This window comes from Zonotrichia albicollis, chromosome 5 (assembly GCF_047830755.1).
Source record: "Zonotrichia albicollis isolate bZonAlb1 chromosome 5, bZonAlb1.hap1, whole genome shotgun sequence".
NCBI classification, from domain to species: Eukaryota; Metazoa; Chordata; class Aves; order Passeriformes; family Passerellidae; genus Zonotrichia; species Zonotrichia albicollis.
The window spans coordinates 62638435-62643646 of NC_133823.1; the positions used below are offsets into that span (position 1 = coordinate 62638435).

At 39.0% G+C, this 5212-nt stretch overlaps 1 long non-coding RNA gene across 1 annotated transcript; it reads left to right on the top strand.

Moving 5' to 3' along the window:
* Positions 1–416: 416 nt before the first annotated feature.
* On the top strand, positions 417–3156 carry LOC141729048 (uncharacterized). Its single transcript, XR_012580294.1, has 4 exons — positions 417–1073; positions 1806–1875; positions 2787–2911; positions 3025–3156. It is a non-coding gene; the product is annotated as an uncharacterized LOC141729048 (long non-coding RNA).
* The last annotated feature ends 2056 nt before the right edge of the window (positions 3157–5212 follow it).

The following is a 5212-nucleotide window of genomic DNA, read 5'->3' on the forward strand; positions in this document are numbered from 1 at the left end:
ACATTTCCTTATCTTATATCTTATTGAAAGAATAAGAAGTGCAAGGTAGTAACACTTCCTGCTGGAGTGAGGGTAGTTTCAGGGGTAGTGCTGACACTTGCCTGCAGCCTCAGACACAGGAATTCTTATCACAGCATCCCAACTAGCAGTGCCAGTCAGCTAGGCTGGGATTCCTCTACCTGGATCACCCACAGCTCAGGGGTTTGCATGGGCACCACTCACTTACACCTCCTGTATAGTCAGTGAGAGAAATGGGGAACCGGCAGCTGGAACACAGCTCTCCCAAAGGCACATGGCTGAACTGAATTATGTTCTTGAAGCTTTTGTTTATCTCCTTTGTCTATAAAACTGTCTAGACACCTTGCTCAGAGGAAAGTAGCCATGCTTGTGACATGTAAAGTTAGGGAAGATGAAAATCATAGCGTGTAAGTGAGAAAAACAACCATATTCTCAGTCCTGGATGTGGATTTATCTGTCTGTCTGTCTGTCTGTCTGTCTGTCTATCTATCTATCTATCATCTATCTATCTATCTATCTATCATCTCAGCTCAGTGTCTTTGAGAATTTTCATCAATAGCAGGGATGGAAGGTGTAATAAATTTACAGATTGGATGAAAATATCTGAGAGGCAGGGCCAAACACTTTGCCTGAAGACAGGACACATGACAGAGGTGAGATGTAGTTTTTCTGTAGGTATTTATAAAATCTTTCGTGCTTTGGCCTGAGACTTCCAGAGCCTGAAGCTAAAGAGATTTAAATGTGTTTCTACCATTATCATTGTTTCATCAATGTCAGACATGTAAGATCCCTATAGCATTTTAAATCCCCAACATACAAAACAGGAGGGTGTACTTCTTTTCTGCTTTTCTAAATAGGGAGGAAAAGGGGTTTTTCTTTGCAAAATTTTGATAATTTTGTTTCATTTTAGGAGGTCTCACACTGGACTCTGGTCCCATCAGAAAAATCCTTTTTGTAGACCTGAACTCTTTCGGGCTAAATCTGAGTTTTCCTGCAGGAATTATTGTCTCATCAGGAATGCACCATAGTGGATCAAAGCAGACTGTCTCAGCTAAGTGAGTGGAACATCCTATATTGCCTGAGTTTCAATTACATCCTCCAAACATTCATGTATTCCTCAAAACCCAAAGGAAAAATCAGACTGGATCTTTGTGGTGCCACTCTCAGGGAAGAAGAAACTCCTGGCCCTGGGCTCACACAGTGTGGTGTCACAGCTGTTTCCTCAGGATGTCTCAGGCCAAGCCCAGAAAAAAGGGGAGGAAGGGATAACCACAAGGAACTTGACAAGTGGCATCAGTGGTCAGGTTCAAAATTTAGGGATGGGGTTCATTTTCTCTGGCATTATTTCCAGTAATTCTGGATGACAGTCAGAGTTGTCAGTAAAACAAGATGAATCTGAGAAGTAGTGGGAACAAAAATTTAAGGCAGGTATGAAACTCATTCTTTCCAACACTGCAAAATTCAGATGAACCCTCAGGAGTTCATTAAAATTCACTATGATAATAATTCTTTCTTTTTTCTTCCTGTCACAAAATGATGCCTCTTTGACAATTCTTAGTGAATCTGAAGTGTTAGGAGGCTTTGTCCCTTCTGCAGCTCCTCAGTCATGAAACAAATGCCACCTTGCTTCTTTCCTGGCACAAACAAGTATTTTATTTTAACATAAAGAATGGGGGGGAAATGCTTCTGAATTACAGATGAATAACTAGAATGTTCTACTTGTATTGAAAAACAAAAACTTTAATTTCTTAAAAATTATCTCCCATTTCTATCCCTCCATCCACCAGTGTTTCCTGAAGACTAACAATATCCCAGTTCACTAATCAGGCCATCACCTTGTCCACAAGGTCATCCAAGGTGAGAAGAAATATAAATATTACTTACTTGATCAGCCACACAACTCCAATATTGATAAGTGAATAGTCAAATGAACAGTTCATAGCAAAATTGCCAGAATTAGCAAAAAAAAGGAATTAAACTGCTCACAGGAAACTTCTGATTTAGTGTAAGAGCTACATTTGACCCCCAAATAAATGTTTTCTACTTATTGATTTATTGATTCATCTACCTCTACTAAAGACTATTACATTATATTTTAGAGGATTTAGCATCACCATCTTGTGATTATCTGTAAGCTATCCATAATTGCTGCAGACTTTCACAGACAGCTCTTTGTGGGGTTTGAAATATAAGACTTCAGCAAAGGATTTGGTATTTTAGGGATGAAATATTTATTCTTAGGGACTTTTAAATCATAGCTGTGGCTTGAATCAGTTGCTTCACTTGCTATGAGCTGGAACCAGTTCCAGAGCAGTAGTTCTTGCAGGCAGACAGGAACAGGCATTCCTGCCACCCAGTATCTATGACACAGTGCTATAGGAAAAAGGCACTCAGTTCTGAGGTTCATCCTAGGGCTGTTGGGATAGGCCTCAGGTAGCATTAAGGTTTTTTCATCATATTCACTGAATGTTTCACAAAATGTTCCTCTGGTGTGTTTTGGTTGCTTTTGTTTGTTTGGGTTTCTTGTTTTGTTTTTTGTGGGTTTTTTTTGTTTTGTTTTGTTTTTTTGGGGGTTTTTTTGTTGTTTTGTTTTGGTTTTTTCCCTGAGGGAAAAAAAGTCATTTAGAGTTAGCATGTGAAAAAAGCAATTAAAATAACAATTTTGCTAAGTAGTGATAAACACTGCTTTTTAAGGGTAGCACCTACTAGAATTCTCTATAAATGTTATTGTAAGTTTTTTTAATGCTCCTTCTTCCTGGTGTTTTTAGATTGCTTAAATTTTCCTCTGGGTATTCCTGTTCCTCTAGAAGCTGGATGTGTTGCCAGTGTCGTTATAAATCAGTGGTGCAAACAAAATCCTCACACAACACAGAGAGAAAGGTGCAAGCAGAAGGTGAGTTGTGGTTAATTCACCTCCCCAGAAAATGGGAAAACTCATTTATACTTTATTGCTTCTTGAAATTTCTAATCTGTTAATTGCCTAATTTCTATCTTAATATTTCCAAGGTGAGAATTTTCTACATAGAGGCAGCAGAAGGCTTTTCAGTGATGCAGACTAACTCACAGACTGACTGCCTTCCCACAAATAAGGACAAGAATGACTTAGGACAGTTTTCATCCTCAGGAGCAGCATCCTCCAGTTCAGCAGGAGATGCAGACTGCGTGCCCAGAATGAAGAAGACTCAGTGGAAATTTCAGGAATCAGGGAAATAGCTTGGGGGAGAGAGAAAGAACCTTGGGACACAAACAGTCTTCAAGAGACTAAACATTTATCATCTTTTTTTTTTTCTTTTCTTCATTTTTGGTAGTGAGTGCACAACTTTTGTTCCACCAGAACTCTAGGAAAGGAGCAGCTTTGGTGTGCCTTTCCCAGCTCCTGTAGCATCCTCCCATGTGCTGTGGGATGGAGGTGCCTTGGCACATACAGTGGCACCATTTCTCTCTTCCTGGCCCAGGTCTTGGTGCATTTACAGCTGTAAAAAAGGAGGTGCTTAATTCCATTTGAGAAGTGCCCAACATACCTAACGGAGCAAAGGCAGATAGAGTAATGGTGATAATAAGCTGAAGTCTAATTTGTTACACACATGTGCAGCCTGTGCAGATAAAGACCTATTTATGACATAAGAAAAGCTTAAAAGTGACTTGAAATCACTTAGTGTGATAAGGTGAAAATTATTATCACCTCACTTGCATCTTATGACATTGATTACCTTTGTGTGTGTCCATGATTATACATCTCCATCTCCATGGAGGAATCAGGCTCTTTACTGCAAAACACTGAAATCTGCACCACCATGTTTTGTTCAACAATGGTTTTGTTTGCAAGGATATGTTCTGTTCTGCATAAACAACTAAATTCTTCCATACTCTGATCCAATAGAGCACATACTTCCCTTTGAAAATGATCAGCTTCTATGCTAAAATCTTCTGGCTGAAAATTGAAGATCATACAAACTCTTCACAGTTCATATTTTCTTATCAATGTATAATTAGAGGTTCCCATAAAACAGCTTTATGAAATGTGAACTGTTCCTGACTAGTAATGTCAAAGTTGTTCCAATGGCTTATTTTCATTAGTTGCAACATCCTGTAATCTTAGTAAGAACATAGTGCCTTAAATATCTAATAAAAATAGAGCATGAAACCATGAAAGAAAATTATTTAAGAGTCTGCTGATATTAATGGTTGGCAGTGATTTTGTTTTAACTTTATTCTGTAACAACCTAGATGCAGCATTCCCAAAGCCACATTGCATGCAAGTAAGGAACATGGGTTTTTTTTTAGGGCAGGTGGATGCTGTTATTAGTCAAGCAAAGAGAAAGACAAGGCAAAAATCAGAAATAAGGATGGGAGAAAGTAAATAGAGCTGTAAGCTGAAGGGGAGAGCAGTACTTGTATTGTGCTGTGAGATTTTTTGGCCCTTTTGACGTGGAAATTTCTGCTTAGTACAACCATGCAAAGTAATTAGCAAGTATTTCTGATGGAAGAGCATTTCAGACTATCTCGCACTATCTGCAGGAGAGGCTTCATTAGCAGCAACACATTTAGGACACACATTAACTATGTGTATCTAAAACACACAACTGAAGAAGCAGGGATATCTTTTAAAGCCCTACCTGAATTTCTCTGCTAGGAGCCCCCTCCTCTCGCTTTAAAAATTGCACTTCATAAATTGCACAAGATTTGTATCAGCTTTTTAGGTAAATTCTTTTAAGGTAAATTCACTGCAATACAATGAATCATGCTCCCTTTTTACCTGAGGAACAGGAGCAGATCGATCTATCATCTACATCCAAGTGAACTTGAAGCCTGGCTGCATTTATGTTGAGCAGTGTTGGGCCTGCCTGGGCATCCCTGCACTTCTGAATGTCTCCAGAAAGAAAAAAGGGCATAGGAGAGCACAGAGAAATGGGCCCTTGAGACTTCTGTGCACAAGAACAAGTGACAGCAGTGACAAGCAATGAAGCAATGTTGTTGCAAAGAAAATCTCAGCAGAAAATACCATAATAATAAAAATAATAATAGGTTTCTACAGTCAAACAACATAAGATTCTGCAGTGACCACAAAACTGTGTCTGCTGCAGTTTTCTTCTCTCAATGTTTTTTCTGTTTGTCCCATCAGCTGTTTATAGATGGATGCTTTGCTACAAGAAGCCAAGGGAGGAAGGTAACCTTCAGTGACTTGTGCATTAGA